This window comes from Sus scrofa, chromosome Y (assembly GCF_054392235.1).
Source record: "Sus scrofa isolate SSC_HxYL_T2T_F1_AM1 chromosome Y, Sscrofa_HxYL_maternal_Yorkshire_Landrace_v2.0, whole genome shotgun sequence".
Lineage (NCBI taxonomy): Eukaryota > Metazoa > Chordata > Mammalia > Artiodactyla > Suidae > Sus > Sus scrofa.
Genome location: NC_139402.1, coordinates 5,097,406 through 5,120,673, shown reverse-complemented (window position 1 = coordinate 5,120,673; position 23,268 = coordinate 5,097,406). Strand labels below are relative to the sequence as shown.

At 44.1% G+C, this 23,268-nt stretch overlaps 1 long non-coding RNA gene across 4 annotated transcripts in view; it reads left to right on the top strand.

Annotated features, from left to right (window-relative positions):
• The first annotated feature begins 9,650 nt into the window (after positions 1 to 9,650).
• LOC146394339 (uncharacterized) overlaps positions 9,651 to 23,268 on the top strand; it is a 52,879-nt gene continuing 39,261 nt past the window's right edge. For 3 of the 4 annotated variants that reach the window (XR_014836226.1, XR_014836225.1, XR_014836227.1), the window contains exons 1-2: positions 9,651 to 9,747; positions 11,576 to 11,728. This is a non-coding gene — a long non-coding RNA (uncharacterized LOC146394339). Of the gene's footprint in view, positions 9,748 to 11,575; positions 12,185 to 16,641; positions 18,447 to 23,268 lie in introns of those variants that run through there. The other variant, XR_014836224.1, reaches the window with a different exon arrangement.

Genomic DNA, 23,268 nt, shown 5'->3' with positions numbered 1-23,268 from the left:
GGAACTTCCACACACTGTGCATGTGGCAAAAAAAAAAAAAAAAAAAAAAAGAGAGACATCTTTATAGAATAAAGGGCATTTGTCAGTATGTAAATCAAAATGACGAAAGTCATTTTCTTTTTATTTTTTTGTCTTTTTGTCATTTCTTGGGCCGCTCCTGTGGCATATGGAGGTTCCCAGGCTATGGGTTGAATCGGAGCTGTAGCCACCAGCCTACCCCAGAGCCACAGCAACTTGGGATCCGAGCCGCGTCTGCGACCTACACCACAGCTCACGGCAACACTGGATCCTTAACCCACTGAGCAAGGCCAGGGATTGAACCCACAATCTCATGATTCCTAGTCGGATTTGTTAACCACCGAGTCATGACAGGAACTCCAGGAAAGTCATTTTTAAAAGGTGGGGAAAATGCTGAGAGAAAAGAAGGCAGATCCAGGAGTCAAATATCTATCTTATTAGAGAAAAACAAGTGCAAAGAATATAATGAAAGAGGATGAGGAAAAATAACTTTCTACGTCTTAAAAAGTGTTAAATTTTAAGATCAAACTTAATTTTTTTTAACTTTTATTTCTTTTTGCCAAGCCCACAGCATGCGGAGATTCCCAAGCCAGGGATCCAACCTGCATCTCAGCTGTGATGTAAGCTGCTGCAGTGACAATGCTGGATCCTTAACCTGTTGCACCACCAGGGAACTCCTTAGTCCACCTTTTTTTTTTTTTTTTTTTTTTGCTTTTTCTAGGGCCGCACCCATGGCATATGGTAGTTCTCTGGCTAGGGGTCCAATCGGAGCTACAGTTGCCAGCCTACACCACAGCCACAGCAACACAGGATCCGAGCCACATCTACAACCTACACCACAGCTCAAGGCAATGCCAGATCCTTAACCCACTGAGTGAGGACAAGGATTGAACCCGCATCCTCGTGGATACTAACTGGGTTCTTTACTACTGAGCTACAGTGGAACTCCCCCTATTCCATCATTTTAGAACTCTATTTTCAAATATCATCTTCCAGGTTGTGGCTATATTTTCCTTCTTTCATGATATTTTTTATTTAAGAACGTTCTTAATTTTTGCATAGCTACATGGATCCATGTTTTCTTTTATGACGTGTTCTTTTGGTGTAGCTTTTAGGAGTTCAGTCAAGGAAGGAACTGCATGTGCAACATTTTCGATAGGAAGTATCTCATCTCAGTGTAATTATCCTAGTCAAAACAGGGAACAGCCTCAGAGATCTTAAAACAATGTGTCAATTTAATGACTCCTGGAATGTCCACGTCAAATTATCCTCATGAACTACATTGTAACTATTTACTGACAAGAAACACACAGTATAGAAGAACAAGGTATGTAAACATTGGAATACATCATTATTATAGATTAATTACATAATTCCCATAGATGGCACACTGAAAACAGGTGAGAAGAAAAATAAGTACTTCATATTTCTGCAGTGAACATGTATGGCTTCTGTACGACACAAATATGATAAAAATTAAGTGAAGGAAAATAAACACCTTCTAGAGATGCAACATATTCTCCACGATGAAATTCCAGTTTGGGAACTAGACCCCTTTGCTGTCAACTTACGCGAAAGGACTGGACACGTATTTACAAGCTCACACTTAAAACTTCTCTATGAACTTACCTAATCAACTCTGGGGTAATAAAGTTTACAGGAGGAAAAATTAAATGCCATATTGAACGGAGACACACCTTCCTTGCTCAGGGGAATGAAGAGAGAGAAAAAGAAAAATACAGGGTATAGCTGTTTGGGGAGTAAAAAGCAAACCACAGAGCCCGTAATATTTTGTGAAAAACATTATTAAAAAAAAAAAAGGAAACACATAAAAAGGGAGAAAAACCTCCCACAGGGTTTACAGTGCCAGATGGTATATTTTTCAGGAAAATAACCCTAAAACTTTAATGGCCGTCAACAATGAATCCAACTTTTATAACGTAATAAGAAATTTCATGCTTTAGTATTTTAAATTTAAAATATGTACTCAAGAATCATCCCACATTTGTATGAATGGAGGCGGATTCCAAAATATGAGTAAAATCATATGCGGTGATGATAAATCAACTAGGAAAACGGTATAAAAAATGAAGTGGATAAAGGGCCCTTGTTGGCACAGTGGGTTGGGGATCCGGTGTTGTCACTGCAAGGGCTTGGGTCACTGCTGTGGTGCAGGTTCAAGCCCCGGTCTGGGAACGTCCGGAGATCACAGGTGCCGTTAAAAAAAAATGAAATGGATGATGATGAATTTTATTTATTTACACACCTAATCTCCTCTGTGATGAAATATTTAACTTTCACAAAAATGAAGATATCTTCTCCATATTATTAGTGTTATTACTTGGACTATGCCATTTGTGTGTTATGTGTTCTTTTAACAAGTTTTATTGGAGTAGAATTGACTTACAATGTTGGGGTATTTTCAGGTGTACAGCAAAATGATTCAATTATATATAATATATATTTATACATATATACACACACACACGTATGTATATATCCATTCTTTTTCAGATTATATTTTTCCATCTAGAGTGTTACAAAGTAATGAGTAGATTTCCAGGTGCTATGCAGTAGGCCCTTGTTACTTATCTATTTTATATTCGGTAGTGTGTATTTTTAAATCCATCTGCAGAAGAAATATTAGGAGTCTTTTTAAAAAGGCAAGGCTTTTTTTTTTTTTTTGCCAAAATTCTCCAAATCTGTGAGCAATGTTTGCTTTAATGCCTTCAACTACTTGAAAGAATGAAAAATGGATTAATAATTCGGTGAATAAGTCTTCTCAGGCCACTCTATGAAAGTTCTTGAAGATGAATAGATTTCTAGTTACAAAGGAATCCCATTTACAAGTCCAATAGCAAGAGGATCCAGTAATGCTTAGAAAGCAGTAGTTTTCCTCCGTGGAAATCCATGATGAAAGACATCAGATTCTGGCATCCACCTGACTTTTGTGGTACCTTCCGGTTTTGCTTTTCCGCCTTTCAGAGTCCATCCCTTTTTGTGGTTTTATAATCCTAACGTGAGACCACAGCCTCTCATTTAACTTGCTCTAGACCTATGACTTCCATTAAAAACTGCACATTATCATAAGCCTTGGATGACAAACGTGAACACATAGTTTTCTGTAATTCAGAGGCTTGGTACCCAAACCCAATGCTAGGCTTTCTCTGTCAGGCGTAATTAAGAGCTCACACTTGGCATTTTTCTCCTGCTTGACTTAAACCCTATGTCTTATGATGATACATTTTTGCATCGGATTCTTCTTCAACAACATTGTTCTTCTGCTTATATTCTTGTTCTATGGACAGATCCCACCTTCTCCTTTTTCCCTAAAGTATATATTTTTTGGGGTCCGTCATTTTACTGAGCAAATTCGATTACACAACTGAGAAATATACAGCACAAATTCAGACATAACACTGCATGAATGGCTTCCATTCTTAAGGTTTTTTTTCAAAAGCTAACGAAACAGCTGTGTATTACGTCAGGCAACAAGGCAGGCTCTGAACAAATATTTTACTAAACCTCTAGTGAACAGAAAGTGTCAATCACAGAGCATGATTTCAGAAGAAAAACTTCAAAGATGGGTAGGTATTCGGTTGGACTGGTCCACATACCTCACGTTTCACAGTGGACGTTCAAAACGCTAATGCATGGAATGATTTTTTAGTGCAGAAAAGAATCTCTGAATCCCTTGGGTTTTTATACGTATGTTTAAGTGTTTATTACATGACGCTGCCAAGTTGCCTCAAATTTATCTCTTGATTCCACATTAGGCAGGCTTTCTCTGGAAATCAGTGTTGATGATAAATGATCATGGAAATGACAAGGACACATAATTGGAAAGGCAGTCTAGATAAATTAAAAAAACATGGAGAACTTAGACCAGTGGTAATTACTGCAATAATTCAGCGGGGGGATACAGTTGCAAAAATAGATACAGTGATCCATGGAAAATAATGGCGCATTGAGAAAGCGACTCACATGGATATATTGTCATTGGATTAATGACAGAGGCAGCACCAGGGAGAGAGCGGGAGACTCTCTGGAGATAGAAAAAATAAAATCATATTGACGTTGACCTCACACCATGTGCAGAAGTCAATTTTAATTATAGCGCCAGCCTCCGTGTGACGGGGTCAGGCAAAAGGTCCATTCTGACTTTGGTAGGTTTCGGCTTATGATGCTAAGGGGAAAACAGGGGCTTGCAGGCTGGCCCAAATCTTTCTGCCGGCCCCTCATTCCCCCTCTGCCTGTAATTTTTATCTCTTTCAGCATTTTTCCTTACTTTATTAATGAATCACTTGACCGGAATGTGTATCAACTTTTATGTGAGATAGGAGTTCCCTGGTGGCCTAGAGGGTTAAGGATTCAGCAGTGTCATTCCTGGGGCTCAGGTTTGATCCCTGGCCTGGGACCATCTGAACGTTGCAGGCACAGCCAAATATATATATGGGGGGGTATATATATGTGTGATATGTATGTGTGTGTGTGTGTGTGTGTGTGTATAAAATGATGAAAACACTGAAAATCAGTTACCCAGGCCCACAACATAAGTCGGGAGGAGTTCCCGTTGTGGTTCAGTGGGTTAAGAACCCAACAGAGCATCTCTCAGGATGTGGGTTGGATCCCTGGCCTCGCTCAGTGGGTTAAGGATCTGGCGTTGCTGTGAGCTGTGGAGAAGGTTGCAGATGCAGCTTGGATCTGATGTTGTTGTGGCTGTGGCATAGGCTGGCAGCTGCAGTTCCCACTGAACCCCTAGCCTGGAACTTCCATATGCTACAGGTGTGGGCTTAAGAAGAAAAAAAAAAGTTGGGAAAGCAAAAACAAAGACACCCAGATAAGGAACAAAATAAATAACAAAGACAGAGCCCCAGTTAATGAAAGTGAAATGAAGATGAACTCGGCCCCCTCCACCCCATGCTGGCTCTGTGGAAAGAGCTACGCCTTTCAAATGCCATTTCTTCAGAGCCCTCAGTTACACACCACCAAAGAGGTACGGCTAGAAGATGCCAAGATGCAAATAACCATGAACAAAGGATAGGTTGAAATAATGGCCAGCATTCCCAAACTTGGATACAGAGACAGGAAGTAAGCAAACGGCTGTTGGAAAAAGGGTCTGAACACAGGATGGCCACACGTGTTTAGCTGGTACCAAAGAAAACGTAGTATCTATGAGCTGCAGTAAAGCCAAGCACAAGCCTGTATATATTCTCTGTGTATGTATTAAATATAGGTGTATATATAATACAGTATACACAGTATACTGTTGGCTAAAAAAGATGCAGAACCTAACATTTGAGAATTAGGAGTTCCTGCTGTGCTGCAGTGGGTTAAGAGTCCGACCGCAACAGCCCGGGTTGCGGCAGAAACACAGGTTTGAACCCTGGCCCAGAGAAGTGGGATAAAGGATTTGGCATTGCCGCAGCCCTCGTGTAGGCTGCAGCTGAGGCTGAGTCGGTTCCTGGCCCAGAAACATCCATAGGTCACAGGAGAGGTCAAAAAAAATTTTTAAGTTAAATAAAAGTTAAGAATTATGTTTCCTTCTGGGAGCTTCCTGAGGACTATATCGCCGGGAAAGACGGCCAGGATATATTGGAGTTTTGCAACAAAAACAAAAACCACTCTCCTCCCGTGCCCCACTGCAGGAAACTTGCTGAATAGAAATGTGGAGAGAGAGTTTTGGGTAAAGTTTTGCTTTGCCAGGCAGAGGAGGGCACAGCAGGCTCACGCCTCAAGGACTGTGCCCCCACCCATCCCCCTTTGGGGAAGAATTGCAGAGAGTTTCATAGTCTCAAAGGAGAAAAACAGGGTTTCAGATAAGAATCAGGGTTGGGGCAGGCATGCATTCTTCTTTCTCTGGGGGAATCTTTGTCATGGAAGCTGGTGTCAGGCCATCTCAGCCTGATCTGGGGGGTGGTCTGCTGGGTTATTGCCTAGAATGACAGTACCTGTGAAAAGGGCATATTGGTCAGAGATGAGAACAAACCAGGAAAGTTCCTGAGAAACATCATGAGCTCATCATCTTCCACCCACAGGCCATTAGGCTCAGGGTGCCTCATCCTTAGCTCACAGGTGATGTGTTTAGGGTGCCGTTAAGCCAGGGAGAAGCACAAGGAAGGACTCCAAGCTGTTCAATTTCAAAGTGCTCATTTCTAGAAGAAGTATAAGGAATATCCCTTCTCTCTTGGGTGTATAAGATGCCTACATCATTGTGTGTATCTCTTGAGAGGGAACCAGGATCCTGCCCCGAGGCTGTACTGTTGTGTCTTGATGGCTCCTCCCTGGTCTCTGCCTCCCTTCCCTTCCCTGATTGGCAACCCTCTGAACCTGCCCCTTGGAGCTCAGAGAAAGTCCTGGAGGCTGAAGGAGGTCCATTTCCTAAAAAGAAGCAATGGGGAACACAGAGGCTTGTGTGCCCAGGAGCCCCACTGGGCCCTCCTCAGTTACACTGGTGGTGGTCTTCTGGGTTACGGCGTCTGGACTTTTACTAGAGTAGCGATACTTATGCAAAGGGCATATTGATCAGAGATTAGAACCCGCTAGGAACGTTCCTGAAAGACAACAGGTGCTCATCATCTTGAACCCGCAGGCAGTGTGCTCAGGCGGCCTGAGCTTTAGCGCACAGGTGATTGTGTTTAGGGTGCAATCCGATGCGGTCGAGGGCTCCAAGCTGTTCAGTTTTCAACTATTCATTTCTAAGCTGTTCATTTCTTTCATTTTTGCTTTTTAGGGCCGCACCCGTGGCATATGGAAGTTCCCAGGCTAAGGCTTGAGTCAGAGCTGCAGCGGCCCGTCTACACCACAGCGCTTGGCAATGCTGGATCCTTAACCCACTGGGCGAGGCCAGGGATTGAACCTGCATCCTCATGGATCCTAGCCGGGTTCCCTACGGCTGAGCCATGCAAACTGAAGTTCGGCACTTGCCATCAGCCTCTAGGTGGATTACGTCACGAGGTCTGCCGATGCTGACTTGCAGCCCCCACTGGGCACAGCTCAGGGTGAAAATCAGGAGTGAAGACTCTATCCTATGCTCTGGGAAAACTGGAAGGACAGGTCTTCAGATAGTCAGATATTTTTGGAGATTTTCTGTGCCCAGTGCTTTTATCTGCTCCTATCTAGAAAAACAGTAAAATCCTTCATGGTGATGCCTGCTCCTTGGGACTGGCAATGACCTTCAGGAGATCAGCCACAAACTTCTGTAGAATGTGTGTGTGCTGCAGGCCCCTCCCCCTCCGCTTGAGCACATCCTGCTGTTCCCCCTTTTCCTCCTTGGGTGGTATTTCCGCAGGTCTGTAGCTAAGGATGAAGAATGTCAGGGTCATCTGGGAATCAGTCACCTCCAGGGGCGAGAGCCTGTGAGTCCTGCAGGCTGTGCACACTCAGGATCCTGCCCTGAGAGCGCAGGTGCCTGTCAAAGGAAGGATTTCAGGGAGCCCGTGGGGCGTCTTTTGTTTCTGCTCCCTGTTCTTTGCTGCAAACCCTCCTCTATATCCCAGCTCCCCCCTCACTGCCTCAGAGCAGATTCTCAGGCTGAGATGCTGTCTCCTGGGCTTCAGTCCTCATTTTGCCCCAAATAAAACTTAATTTGCAACTTGCAGATTGTGCATTTTTTTAAGTTTTGTGCCGTAACAGGAAGTCCTAAGCAGTTCATTTCTAAAAGAAGCATAAGGAATCTAATGTTTCTCTTAGGGCTATGAGGTGCCTGCATCACTTGTTACCTGCAGAGCTAACTTTATTATAATTGTATTACACTGAGGGCATAATGAGCAACAGGTTACATCCAGACATTGGAGATTCCCACGTGTTTCCACCTTTCTTATCTGCCCCCAGAGCACTTATCACCCCAAAAGCTGTGGGTTCCTATCAGTCTGGGGGCTCCAGCTTTTCTTCATCCCCCCTGGGGACCTGCTATTTGCATGATGCATGGTTTCCTGCCATCTGGCCCCATGTTTCCATTCTCTGCTCATACCTAACTCTCTGCCTGCGGGAGCACAACCAAGCCAGTCATGGGTCACCTTGATTCCTTGTAAGACTGTGAAAGAAATGTTACCTTCTAGGGAGTTATTCTGCTGGTGTCAAGAGGAAATGCTTTTTTTTTTTCCCCTTTTCCTTTTGTGGGGGGGAGCAGGCAGTCCTGTTTCCTCTAAGGGGCCCTAACAAATGCACCACCACACTGATGGGGACGGGGGAGGGACAGTGGCCTGTAGCCAAAATCGCTGTCCAGTGGGCCCCATGAAGTCTCAGAGACAGAGTTGGGGTGAAGCAGAAAGACCAGCTCTATGGCTCTGCTAGACAGAGGAGGCCCTGGCAGGTGAGCCCCTCCAAACAGTGTCCTCCCTGGAGAGGGGACAGCAAGGGCTCTTAGAGGTTGAGCTCCAAACCAGGGCTGTTGATGAGGATGAGGGAGCCTGCATTCTTCTCCCTCCAGAGGTCATTTCAGAGTCATCACCGCTGCAGCTGGGGGTCCAGGGACGGTGCCTGGTGGTCTTTGGGGTGATGGCACCTTGACCTTCTCTCTGCAGTGAAGAGGGCTCACCAAGGAAGAGGTGTTGGGGGGGGGGGTTCAGAGGAAAAGAAAACCCCACATGCAACAGAATTCTACCTAGAAAGTAACTATTAGTAAAAGAAAGAAAGCAGGGAATACATTATTTATGAAGAGGCAAGTTGGTGGGCCAAGGCAGGGCTCAGCATCATGACTGTTTTTAACTAGTTTTTAGCTGTAACAATGTTTCCTGATATGTAACTCTGGAGTCAGCCTTTTGGGATGGAGGGGAGGCCTGGGAGACGAAAAGCAAAGCCTTTACCTTCAAAACAGAAGGACTCAGGGCTAATACAGTTTCAGCCCCAAGGGACAGAGGAATGAATTTCCTGGTGAAAACGGTTTCTTGTCTTGCCTTAAACATAATTTAATTTCATCACACTAAATGAACAAAACTCTTACCCTGCCAGCTATCGTCTTATTAATATGCACACATTTTTGCTCCTTGGCTCTGAGTTGATAAATACAAGGCAATTCATGGAAGAAATCAACAGCGAGGTTTTTTTCTAAAAATCAGTGTCCTCCAAATGACTTTCAAACTTTCTTCCCAACATAAAGAGGACAACTTTCCTGGAAAGGAGATCATTGCTTCTCAATAAACAATGGGGTTATTGTTTTGTTTTTTTAAAACACGTACCTTCAACCCTTTCCAGCAAGCTTGCTTTGTTACTGTTTTTCTTTAAATAAATAGGCTCTGCCTGAATTTAACCTTGTGTCCTTTGGAAGTGGGGGATCCGGAGTAAATCAGTATCTCTGATACTGTGATGGATAATAAATAGTTGGCTTTCATCCTAGATGCTAGTGGAGGTCTCTTTCCCAACACCCTTGGAAGGTCGCAGAAGCAGAGCAATTCAGGTGTCTCTTGTCATGTTAATGAGGTAGCTTTAGAATTGCTACCCTTGGGATGGGGGGCTGGTTGTCAGGGCAACCAGCCAGGTTGCAACCAGAGGGTTGGAACTTTTAACCCCACCCCCGGACCTCCTCGGAGGGGCTAGGCTAGGGGTTAACTCCCTCCTCAGAGGCCAATGATTTAATCAATCACACCTGTGCCCGGAAGCCTCTATAAAGCCCCAACGTGGAAGGCCTTGAAGCCCTTCCGCGTGGATGCATGCCCGGCGGCTGGCAGGCCGCACAGAAGCTCGCCCCGCTTCCCGGAGACCTGCTTGAGCATCCTCTGACATACACCGGTGAGTTCCCTCCTTGGGTCCCGTACTGGTTAACTCGTTAAGGGCAGTGTTTCTCTGAGTTCTGTGAGCAGGGGTTGGGGGGTCTGACCAAGCAGGCGCTGATCTAGAGCCGCTGGGTTGAAAAGCACAGGCAGCCCAGCCCGTTGAAGTTTGGATGGACCGACGTCGGAATCGTGGTGGGGGCGGGCGGAGTCTTGTAGGACCGAGCCCTTAACGTGTGGGGTGTGATGCTCTTTCTGGGGCAAAAGCGTCAGAATGGGGCTGAACCCGTTGGTGGTGGGGACCCCCCATCTTCCTGCCCCCACCCCACTTCCCCCTTGAACTTGGTGACCACACTTGCCCGTACCTGCTCAATGATGCCCCGGGCTATGTCTCTTTCCCGTCTGTCGCCTACCGAGTGTTCACGCGGTACGTTCTCTTGTTTAACAAACAAGTTGGTTTCTCCAAAGTTTACTTCTGGGGAGTCGGATGTTAAAATGTGTTTGTAACGGTCAGGAAAACCTGCGGTCAGAATTCCTTCCATCAGCTCCTCGGATTACCAGCTGGTTCTTGGTGTGGACAGGATCAGCTTGTTTCGTAGTTAACTTGTGGTAGCATTGCATTTCATTTGCGGCCGCTGTTTGCAAGTTAATCAAGTTAAAGGAGAGCCTCTGGCTGGAAGTGGAAAATAAATGCAGATAATGGGAGGGGTGCCTCAGCTGAGACTCAATCTTGGCGCCTTTAACAGTTTATTTGAGACTCAGTAACTTATTATGAAAAAGAGAGTGTTCAAATGCCTTGAGAGGTGGAATGAAAAAAATGGGAAAGCTTGTTTTTTCATTTTTTCATCTTAATGCGAATCTGATTGTATTTTGTATTTAAATATATAGTATATGCATTAACATACTTAACCTATTAACATGCTTTGGTTAATATCTATAAATATATATAATTTATACTATGTAAACATTATAACAATGTGTACATAAACATATCAACATGTTTATGTCTATACATAGTTTATATAGTTTGTGGGTTTTTTTTTTTTTTTTTTTTTGTCTTTTGTTGTTGTTGTTGCTATCTCTTGGGCCGCTTCCGCGGCATATGGAGGTTCCCAGGCTAGGGGTTGAATCAGAGCTGTAGCCACCGGCCTACACCAGAGCCACAGCAACGCGGGATCCGAGCCGCGTCTGCAACCTACACCACAGCTCACGGCAACACTGGATCCTTAACCCACTGAGCAAGGGCAGGGACCGAACCCGCGACCTCATGGTTCCTAGTCGGATTCGTTAACCACTGCGCCACGACGGGAATTCCTATATAGTTTATCTATATATGTAGTTAATATAGTATATATGTAGTTTATATATCTATACACATGAATCTGTATGTAGCACTTTCATATGTAAACAAATCTATATATAAAACTATAATAGGTAAATATGTTTATATATAAATTGCATCTCTATAACATAAACATTGTTCTATAATCTTAAAATGTTAATAGGTTACGTATGTTAAAATATATGTTAAACATTTTGAATGTGCATGTAGAAAAGGAGATTTTGAACTGTTTTCTTAGTCTCTATTGCAGAAATGGCTGCAAGTAGATTATAAGTAAACAAAGGAAAGACTGTATAGGTAGTTCATGCACAGGTTCAGAAACAAGTTCTTTGAATAAAGATTTGAAAAAACTTTGAACTACTTTGATGAGACTCTTGGCTTGTTGAAAGCCACTGGACTGGGTGATGGGTCCTATAAGACGACCTATGCCATTAATGGCAGCTTTTAACTGAGGAGTGAGGCGGTCCTTTGGAAATATTCATCCTGTGTATGTTTAAATTTCTAGGATCCAGAGTGGACTTCCATCAAGTTAAAAATTAACACATCTGTGGCTTTGCAATCCATACAAACTGAAATAAATGATAAAGTCATTTCCATGCAGCAGAAATCAGTCAGCTTCAAAGCAAGCAGAGTATTCAGGAAATCATGATATGTGAAGGTACCATGCCTAAATAAAGAAGAGGCATATTTACTCCAGAGAGAAGCATAAAAAAATGATACATAAAAAAAACGAGAACCCAATTTTAGCCCTTGTACCAAAAATTCAAGCAAAATGTTTGCTTTTTAAAGGATGATATGAACTGACCTTTATGCCAGCTTAGTGTGATGGATTGTAGAATACTGTCCTGCATTCTCCTTAATGAACATTTTTATTCACCTTGATCCATTTCCATACTTACTGAGCCATCTAGAGTCCTCTTCTGGAAGAGGATGTGATGTTGGGAAGTCCCAGCTTCCAGAAAGCCTGTTGCATTTTTCTCTCTGCTAATAATTTTCCTTCTGGCTGGATATTTAAAAGTTAATGGAGAGGAAGAATTGGTTAGAGTTAGCGTTTAGAAGCTGAAGCATCCAGAGCTCACAGATTTAGATTAAGTTTTGAACCTTCCAGCTCTGGGTGGAAAAATTCTTAAATCAATGAAATGGTCTTCGCATTTTTGGGCAAATGCTCAGGTCAGCAATTTTAATTCACTCTGTATTTTCATCTCAATGAGCTGCAGTGATGATAAGAACAAAATCTGGGCTAGATCGTAAGAATATAAACAACAGATGTTTGAAAGCACATATTAACTTTTTAGGTAAGAGGTACTATACAGCAATGGACTAAAATAATGTTAGAAAAATGCAGGACTGGAAAAGATAAGCCTGTTTTGTAATTTTTAAAGGTTTGGGCCACATGGGGTGGTACCTTTATATAAACGAGTGATGAAATTAGATAATTAGATAGTCAGTTGGGTAATGTTCATGAAGTTATTTAAATTTTCTAAAATTGATGGATCAGCTATAACAGGTTTTTTCTGTAATGACCTATTTAATATGCATGGCTTATTTCACCATCTTTGAAAAAACATAGGACTCTGTTTAATTCTGTTTCTTGTCCCTGGCTCTCTCAAATGATAGCCTGATTTGATAAGACCTATTAGCAGGCTATTTTATATTTTCCTCTGAAATATTCTCTATAATAGTTCTTCATGGCTTCTAAAGAAAACGTCTGCATGATCCTACATCAGCAAATATGTATCGTTAAACATTTGTCAAAACCCATAAAATGCACAACATTAAGAGTGGACACTGGGAGTTGCGTTGTGCCTCAGCAGGTTCTGAATCTTGACTAGTATCCATGAGGATTTGGGTTCGAGTCCTGGCCTCCCTCAGTGGGTTAAGGTTCTGGAATTGCCACAAGTGGCAGCATGGGTTACAGATGTGGCTCAGATGTTGTGTGGCTGTGGCCACTGTGTCAGCCGGCCACTGCAGCTCCAGTTCCTCCCCTAGCCTAGGAACTTCCAAATGCTGCATGTACAGCCCTAAAAAGAAAAATGAGTGAACCCTCGTGGAAACCATGGTCTCGGGATGATGATGGATCGTTTTAGGTTCATCAGTTGTAACAAAGGTACCACCTGGTTGGGCATGCTGGTGGGTGAGACTGTGCTCGTGTCGGGGAAGCTGGGTATATAGGAAATCTCTCTGTCGTCCTCTCAATTTTGCGGTGAACCTAAACCCTCTCCAAGAAAATAGTCTTTAAAAAGAAGTGGGGAGTTCCCATTGTGGCTCAGTATTAAGGAACCTGACTGGGATCCATGAAGATGTGGGTTCTATCCCTGGCCTTGCTCAGAGGGTTCAGGATCGGCTTTGCTGTGAGCTGTGGTGTAGGTCGAAGATGAGGCTTGGATCCCACGTTGCTATGGCTGTGGTGTAGGCTGGTAGCTGTAGCTCCAATTTGACCCCTAGCCTGGGGACTTCATGTGCTGTAGGTGGGGCCCTTAAGAGACCATAAGAAGAAATGGAAAGGGAAAGTCCCGCTTTCTGTGCCAGGGGAAGTATATCAGACACAAAATCCAGACTGACCAGTAAGTCCTGGGTGAGTTACCATTTCAGGAAGCACAAACACCAGTTCAGCAGGCTGACTACAAACCGTTAGGCATCAACTGAAAACCCTTCTCAAAATAGCCCTTCCCCAACCCCAAGGACCCAGCTCTTGCACCTAGGTCACAGGGGCAGAGACTCTTTCCTGGGAAGGATCCTCTGGTTTCCTCTCCTACAAGCATGTCTTCATCCAAGTCCACACCCTCTAAGGTTTGTCCATCCCTGATCTTCCAAAAGGATACATTCTTTGATGAGAAGATACTTGTTGAGTTCTCGTGATCAGCTCAGGTTACAGCAACCTTGACTGTGACACTAAGTGTCACATGATGCTCACTAATTTCCTTGTCTCCCTGTTGCAGAGAAACGGATGTTAGCATTCCTTGCTTGAGTGTAACTCAGAAGTCCTTCATGTATCAATTAAATGTTCCCTTGTGGATTTTTGTCTTCTCTCCTACACACAATAGCTGTAGACAACAACATTGAACCTTTCCCTGACCTGGACCCGTTTCATCTTTGCACCCAAATGAATCCATATAACCGGGTAAATGCACCAATGCCTCGAGCTTTCCATTCTCTTCATCAGGTTAAATGTCCAAGTATTTCCTTCTAACGGTGCATCAGCCTGGATCCTATGATGGGCAGCTGGGTGTGTGGTTGGAGAGAAGCTTATCAGGAGTGCATACCAGTTCTGAATGCCACCAGCCAACCGGAAATGAAAAACTACCCTGAGAGTGAGCACGACCTCTGCTTTTATCATATTGTACATCCAGAGGCCTCGTGAAGTATGTAACAAGTCTGAAACGGCAGGTGAACACGAGAATCGTTTCCCATACAACTCAAACGTGTCACAGAGCGTGGCACAATCACTCCGAGGTTTAGGGTGGGGACTGAGCAAAAACTGTTGCCTGTGAAAATGACTGAGATGGCCATGAGGTCATTAAGACAATCCAGAACTGGTCCGTGGATTCAGGAGTGATTTCTTTATTATTGCCCCCGTAAGAGCTCAGGAAACTGAGATGCAAGAGATACTGTCTTCCAGAAAAGAGATTTGAAAATCAAAGGATAGGAAAATAGGAAGTCTTTTTAGATATACCGGCTGATCCCCTTTCCGTGTGTAACTGCAAAGATGTTGTGTGTCCTCAGAAGGAAGATGTGTCCCTGGTGAGATAAAAACGGGGATAAAAGAACAGAATTGGCCAAAAGTATCCGTTTCGGACATCAATTCCCTTTTCTAAGAACCATTGCTATTGGCGAGGAGGCTAGATCTGGTGATAGTAATTCGGTCTACTAAGAACTGAGGTCGCCTAACTGATTCTATGTTCATGGGATGGAAAAATGATCATTTTGCTGGCCACATAGTCTGCCTACTAGTGGAGAATGTCGTATGTGTAGGTTTCCTTCAATTTTCCCATTTTAGGGAGAGACATACCTTATAAATGACTGTTTGGGCATTTTCGTCTTTTTTCTCTTTTTGTCTTTTTAGGGCTGCACCTGCAGTGTATGGAATTTGCCGGACTAGGGATTGAATCGGAGCTACAGCTGCCAGCCTACATCACAGCCACAGCAACGCAGGATACGAGCTGTGTCTGTGACCAGCATACACCACAGCTCAAGGCAATGCCGAATCCTTAACCTCGTAAGCGAGGCCAGGGGTTGAACCTGCATCCTCCTGGAGACTAGTCGGGTTCATTACTGAGGACTGAGCCACAATGGGAACTCCTCCAGTCTTCTTTCTCTTTGTTGGTCACTGGTCATTTTGGATCTCCTATCTCTGTGTGATGGCCACACTCCCTAGGCATTTATAAATGGAGTTTTCTGATTCTTCATGGCTGAGGACCAGCCGCTGTGAGATAATACAACCAATTTTTAAGGAAACAGCCAACATGTGGTCATAGGACATACTGTTTAATTGTTTTAAACGTGGGAATGTCTGTGGTTCAGTATATGTGGAATAAGCAAGGGGAAATGTGTCATGAGGCATGGATACATTTGTTGACCCAAAAATCTAATATCGCATGTCTAAAAAGTATCTATCAAGTTCAGGTGTCAGTCCTACCTGAGCAAAGGTTGCAGGTTCGCAGATGGGTAGCTAAACTGTGCTTAGCGCAGAAAATCCTTTTTAACATATGCACCGTGTTCAACACTGTTTAAACACAGAAAATGCCTAATTTTCAAGCACACACAACTACTTCAAGTGGGTGGTGACATCACTCATTGATTCACGTTGGTCACTATTTCTTGACAAACGTCTACATATACATCAAGTGCAGTTCCCGTCGTGGCTCAGTGGAAATGAATCTGACTTGCATCCATGAGGACGCAGATGTGTTCCTTGGCCTCTCCCGGTGGGTGGAGGATTTGGTGTTGCCGTGAGCTGTGCTTTAGGTCACAGACCTAAAGTTAGGAGAAGTCCAAAGGGATATGTTGCCCAGGGGCTGAAGTTACTACTTGGGGACAGCGATCCAGGCGGGGGCCATGGCTCCCGGATGGACGTGCGGTGAGAGAGAGGTTTTGAATATAGCTTTTAAAAACTCTTCTGTGTGTTAAGGTGGTGAAACCGCCACTGTGCTACCTGGACTTATTTCCTAGTAGCTCTGGAATTTCTAGAATGAGATCGGGAGGAAATGACTTCTCGTTTGCCCCGCTGTCCCTCCCCGTGTCCTCCTCAACCTGTAGTCCAAGCCCACATCTCGCTCTGATGGGTTACAGTCTCAGCTCTCTGACGGGGCGTGGTTTCCTGATGTTTGGGGTGGCATCTGGCTGGAGGACCTGGCTGGTGGATTGCCATCCAAGCGGAAGGGCCAACAGGTGTGCCTGAAGCTCCTCTGCCATCCTTCAATCCACCTGGTGGAGGAGATGAGGGCTTGACCTTCAACGTCTCCTTCATCTGCAGGGGAGCTGGGACGCAAAGCAACCCGAGAGCTGGGAGGGAAAACCAAACGGTGATTCTCTTCCTCTTTGCTGCCCCGGGTTGGACCTTGGTTCTGGCAGGTCCAGCTCCCCGAGACATGGTCATCTGACCTAAAGGTTCAGATCCCACATAGCTGTGACTGTCGTGTAGGCTGGTGCTATGGCTCCAGTTCAACCCCTGGCCTGGGAATCTCCATATACCATGAGCGTGGCCCTAAAAAAAAAAGGCAAATACACATGCATCAAGTGCTTTTATGTAGTTTTATATGTTCTTTATATTTATCTCCCATGGTGAGATTCTTAGATAAAATTTCTTGTCCTCATTGCTCAACCGTTTGCATTAGCAGCCAAATCATCAGCTCTTGAAAAGAGCAAAGTAGATCAGGCTGTTCCAGGGTTACTTGTACACGCTGTCATTTCTTCAGGAGCCTGGCTTAGGTTTCTTTGTGGAAAATAGACCATGTATGGGGCGGGAGGCATATGTGAGTTCTCCATGCAAACATTTGACGGTATTGATGACTTTCAAAAGTCAGTCTTAAAATGGTGTGCAGCCCTTTCTCTGGAGTCTTGGATGTTTGGGTGTCCCCCTCCATGGGATACGAATGAAGAGTCTTGATGTGTTTTGATGTGGTTCAAACTGATTGGCTTTCCACATTCCTCGAGGCAGTTTAACTTATGTTGCTTCTTGGGTATCTATGGCAAGGTACTTATCAACATTTTTTTTTCCCAGATATTCATTTTACTTAACCAGTATTTCATGTAAATAATGGTTGACTTTCCTATGCATGTGGACATAAATTTATCCAACTTGAAATATTTGGAGGATATTCATAATGGACTCCTCAGCTTTGTCATCTGACCCTTTCTTATTTTTTTATGGTGGTGTCGTTGATTTACAGGTTTCAGGCATACAACATGGTCATGCACAGTTTTTAAAGATGCTACTCCAATGTAGTGTAACTACTCACTATAGTATAACTAGCTATTCACCATAGTGCAACTAACTATTCACCAGAGTTGTAACTATTCACTCTAGTATAACAAACTATTCATTCTAGTGGTGTGTGAACATAGGAGTAACTTGTATCTTTTTGAATTACTGTTTGTGTTTTTTTTGGCTCTATACCCAGGAGTGGGATTACCGGATCCTGTGGCATTATGGTAAAATAATGGCTATATTCTCTGTGCTGTACAATATATCCTGGTAGCTTATTTTATACATAAAGAGTCTGTACTTCTTTTATTATTGTTTGTTTTTTTGGTCTTTTAAATGGGGCCACACTCCTGGCATGTGGAAGTTTCCAGGCTAGGGGTCTACTTGGAGCTGTAGCTGCCCACCTACACCACAGCCACAGCAATGCCAGATCCAAGCCATGTCTGTGACCTACACCACAGCTCACAACAATGCCAGCTCCTTAACCCACTGAGCGAGGACAGGATCAAACCTGCGTCCTCATGGATGCCAGTCAGATTGGTTTCCACTGAGCCATGATGGGAACTCCAAGAGTTTGTACTTCTTAATTCCCCCACCCCTCCCCCCTTCCCTCTCCCCACTCGTCACCACTAGATTGTTCCCTATATCTGTGAATCTGCTTTTTCTGTGTTATATTCACTGGTTTAGATTCCACCTAAAAGTGATGTTACACCATATTTGTCATTCTTATTTATTTCACTAAGCATGGTACTCTCCAGGTCCCTGCATATTGTTTCAGATGGCGTGATTTCATTCTTTTTGATGGCTGAGTAGTACTCCATTGTATATATGTACCACGTCTTCTTTATCGATTGCTCTGTTGATGAACCCTAAGGTTGTTCCCATGTCTTGTCTATTGTAAATAGTTCTGCTGTGAACATTGGGGTGCATGTATATTAACAAAAAAAAAAAACTGAGGTATATGGGAGTTCCCATTGTGGCTCAGCAGTAATGAACCCAACTAGGATTCATGAGGATGTGGCTTCAATCCCTGGCCTCGCTCAGTGGGTGAAGCATCTGGCATTGCCATGAGCTGCAGTGTAGGTCACAGATGCAGCTCGGATCCAATGTAGCTGTGGCTGTGGTGTAGGCTGGCACCTGCCTCTCTGATTTGACTCCTAGCCTGAGAACTTCCATAGTCTGTGGGTGTGGCCCTGAAAATAAAAATAAATAAAAAATTAAAGTATATTTCATTTACAGTGTTTCAGGTTTACAGCAAAGTGATTCAGTTATACATACATATGTTCATACATACATTGTTTTTCAGACTTTTTTTCCTCTATAGGTTATTACAAAGTATTGACTATAGTTTCCTTGTGTATTTTATATAGAGTAATGTGTATCTATTAATCCCAAACTTCTAGTTTATCTCTCTTCACCTTTTGGTAGCCATAACTTTGTTTTCTATGTGTGCGGGTCTCTTTCTGTTTCGTAGATAAGTTCTTTTGTGTGATATTGTAGATGCCACAAAGAAGTGATCATACAGTATCTGTCTTTCTCTTTCTGACTTAATTCACTTAGTATAAGAATCTAGCTGCATCCATGTTGGTGCAAATGGGCATGATTTGATTCTTTTCTATGGCTGTGTAGTATTCCTACACACACACACACACACACACACACACACACACACCGTCTTCTTTATCTACTCCTGTCAATAGACATTTAGGCTGTTTCCATGTCTTGGCTATTGTGAACAGGGCTGCAATGAACATAGGGGTAACTTGTATCTTTTTGAATCACTGTTTGTTTTTTTTTTTTTTTTTTTTTCCTTTGGCACTCCACCCAGGAGTGGGATTACTGGATCATATGGCAGTCGTAGAAGAGTTCCATTTTCCCCACATCCTTGGCCGCATTTGTGAGGAGAGGTCTTTTTGATGATGACCATTCTGGCAGGTGTAAGGAGAGAGCTTGCTGTGGTTTTGATTTTCATTTCCCTAATGATGAGTGATGTCAGGCATCTTTTCATGTGCCTGTGGGCCATCTGAATGTCATCTTTGGAAAAAATATCTATGAATAGTCTTTAAAAAAAGATTATTGAGTTGCAACTTGCAATTTATAGAGAGAGAGACATACATGTAATTTATGTATGTGGCATGTATCCGTGTATATGTGTGTGGATGTATAAACATATATGTAATGTGTGTATATGTAATTTATATGTGTTTAAACTCTCCTGACATACATATATAATAGTTATTTTCTTTTTTTTTTTTCCTAGGTCTATACCTTTGGCATATGGAGTTTCCCAGGCTAGGAGTCAAATTCAAATTGGACCTGCAGCTGCCAGCCTACACCACAGGCACAGCAGTGCGGGATCCAAGCCACACTGGCAGCCTACACTGCAGCTCACAGCAACACCGGATCCTTTACCCACTGAAGGAGGCCAGGGATTGAACCTGCGTCCTCACGGAGACCAGGTTGGGTTTGTTCCTGATGAGCCCCCAGGGGAACTCCACATATGGAATAGTTCTTGAAGCACCTGTTCCACTGTACTGAGTCTTCCTTCCCTTTAGGTGTATCTGTGAAGGCCTGGGTCCACTCAGGGTAACAGAAACCTCACCATGGGTCTCAGTAGAGGGATTTGATAGAAGGGACTGGTGAGCGAGATGCCCCGTAGCTGAAATCCCTGCAGCTGCAGGATAACATCCAGGGGAAGAGGCTGCCTTGAGGAGAACGAGGGCAGCCTGTGCAGGTGAAGCTCAGGCAGATGTTGCAGAACCTCCGTGGATGGCATGGCTGGTGTGTCTGAGTGTGTGTGACCATGTCTCGGGGAGCTGGACCTGCCAGAACCAAGGTCCAACCCGGGGCAGCAAAGAGGAAGAGAATCACCGTTTGGTTTTCCCTCCCAGCTCTCGGGTTGCTTTGCGTCCCAGCTCCCCTGCAGATGAAGGAGACATTGAAGGTCAAGCCCTCATCTCCTCCACCAGGTGGATTGAAGGATGGCAGAGGAGCTTCAGGCACACCTGTTGGCCCTTCGGCTTGGATGGCAATCCACCAGCCAGGTCCTCCAGCCAGAAGCCACCCCAAACATCAGGAAACCACGCCCCTTCAGAGAGCCAATCTGCCGAGACTGTAACCCACCAGAGCGGGACGTGGGCTTGGACCACAGGTTGAGGAGGACACGGGGAGGGACAGCGGGGCAAACGAGAAGTCATTTCCTCCCGATCTCATTCTAGAAATTCCAGAGCTACTAGGAAATGAGTCCAGGTAGCACAGTGGCGGTTTTACCACCTTAACACACAGAAGAGTTTTTAAAAGCTATATTCAAAACCTCCCTCTCACCGCACATCCATCTGGGAGCCATGGCCCCCGCCTGGATCGCTGTCCCCAAGTAGTAACTTCAGCCCCTGGGCTGAACATATCCCTTTGGACTTCTCATAACTATAGCTACTGCATTTCGTGGGGAATTCAAGAATACCATGGCTGCTTCTTACATTTTTCATCGTTTGCATTTTTTTTTTCCACAAACGGTTTGCTTCTCATCCCAAAGGAGGGGAATAAGAATTAGCAAATGAATAAGGTGAGATTTTGTTTTGGGGTCCAGGCTGGGAAGCTAAATCGCCAAAAGGAAAATAAACGCATTCAAGCAAACCTCTAAAGAGAACCTTTCAAAACCGCTTTATTATTTTGGAGACATCCTGCAAAGGTTCCCTGGGAATGTCTGTGATATTAACGTTCAACATGGCAAAACGGGATAAAGAAACTTTGGAAAAGGGGAATAAATGCCTTCTACCCCCTGATGAAAGAAAGCCAGATTTGAAAGGGAATAGTGGAGTTTAATCTTGCTCTTCTTCTGCTAGAGGGTTTTGCATTTGATTTGTGTGCATGATACTCTGACCAAACACATTTACAGAGGAAGCCTGCTCTGGAGTCACAGTTTGGATGATGGATGTTCTCCTGCCCCCCAGATTTGAGGGGTGCATTTCCGAGACTCATTGTGAATTCAGGAAACATTTTGTTTTCCTCTGGAGTCTGGCTTCTGAGGAAGAGGGTGATGGAAAGAAAGGAACGGTTTCAACTTTGGCCCAAGGGGCAGAAGTGGGCGTGGTCCTCACGCAGTCTCTGAAAATGCAGACTCCATCCTGTATCGATCCAGGGAAGGCGGATTTAGTTTGCATGCAACGGTTTTATGAAAATGCGGCGATTCTGAGCCATCTGCAGGGGACATGCTCATTAGCTGGCTGGGCTTCCATCAGTCCCTTTAATTGATAGTCTCCCTTCTCACCTTGGAAACACAGAATGTCAGGTGTCATAAAACCACCTCTCAGCTAGAAAAGGGAGACGGGAGACGGGAGGCGGGCTGAGGATGGTGTCCTTGTTGGGCTCTGTGTTGGTCGGCACTAGATTCTTCACTGCATTTTTCTTTTCTTTTTATTTATTGTCATTTTAGGGCCCCGCTTGCAGTATATGGAGGTTCCCAGGCTACGGGTCCAATCAGAGCTGTAGCCACGGGCCTATGACACAGCCACAGCAACGCCAGATCCGAGCTGTGTCTGTGACCTACACCACAGCTCACAACAATGCCGAATCCTTAACCCACGGAGCAAGGCCAGGGATTGAACCCGTGTCCTCATGGATGCTAGTCGGGTTCGTTACCTGCTGAGCCGTGACGGACACTCCCGCATCTGTCTTTGAAACGTGACTCTGGTCCTATACAATTCTCATCGAATTCTTACGTCTTCCTCCAGCAACAAGTGTTAAGATGTGTAATAAGTTAAGGCTTTCTTTTCTGGAACTTGGCAGGAAAACTGAATGTGGTCTGCATGAGTCCTGTGCCTCAAGATGAAGAAAACAGCTTAGAAGTATCTTTAAAAAAACAAACAAACAAACAGCATCCGGAGTTCCATTGTGGCTCAGTGGGTTAAGAACCCAACTAGTATCCACAAGGGTGCGGGTTCCATCCTTGGCCTCGCTCAGTGGGTTAAGGATCCAGCAATGTAACAAGCTTCGGTATAGGTCACAGATGCAGCTCGGATCCTGTGTGGCTGTGGCTGGCAGGTGCCGCTCTGATTTGGCTCCTAGCCTAGGAACTTCCAGATGCCACAGGTTTGGCCCTAAAAAGAAAAAAAAAAATAACCTTCTGTATATACAAGTTGGGATGCTTCACAATTGAAGGTCCATTTTTTCCACAGAATATAGGACCATGTTTTATGCAGCCTTGCCCAAGAAAAGATAAAAATGGATTGAAGGCAAGAATCCATTGGATGAAAGTATGTCCTGCATGTAGCAGAAGGGAGCTTTTTCTCAGAAAGTGCACGTGCAAATATTCTACATGGAAACTGTGTTGCCTTTAATTGCAGGGTGAATTTCTGTGGCCCAGACAGAACAGTGAATGACACTGCTGCTGGCATGACCTTTTCTCCAAAGACAACAAGAAAGAGGACTTAAACTGTCTAACAAAGAGAATCTGGAAATACCCAGGATTTGGGCCATGTCAGAAAAAGTGCACTTTTGTCATTGAATCATGACCAGCTAGGCAGTTCTCACAATTCAAGAGTGACCTGCATGTGATGGGGTCGGTGAAAACGGTGACTGATAAACCTATTCTGAACATTGAGGAAATTCATTCTATCTGGACGGTTCCTTAAATTGCACAGAATGAAGAACTGTGACGAAGCCAAAATTCCTACTTTCAAGACCATCCGTCTTCTGGCCCTATTGAGATCCAATAAGAAACAGCCAGGTCCTGACTCCTGTCATAGAACCAAACTCAGCGTTGATAAGAGAGGGGA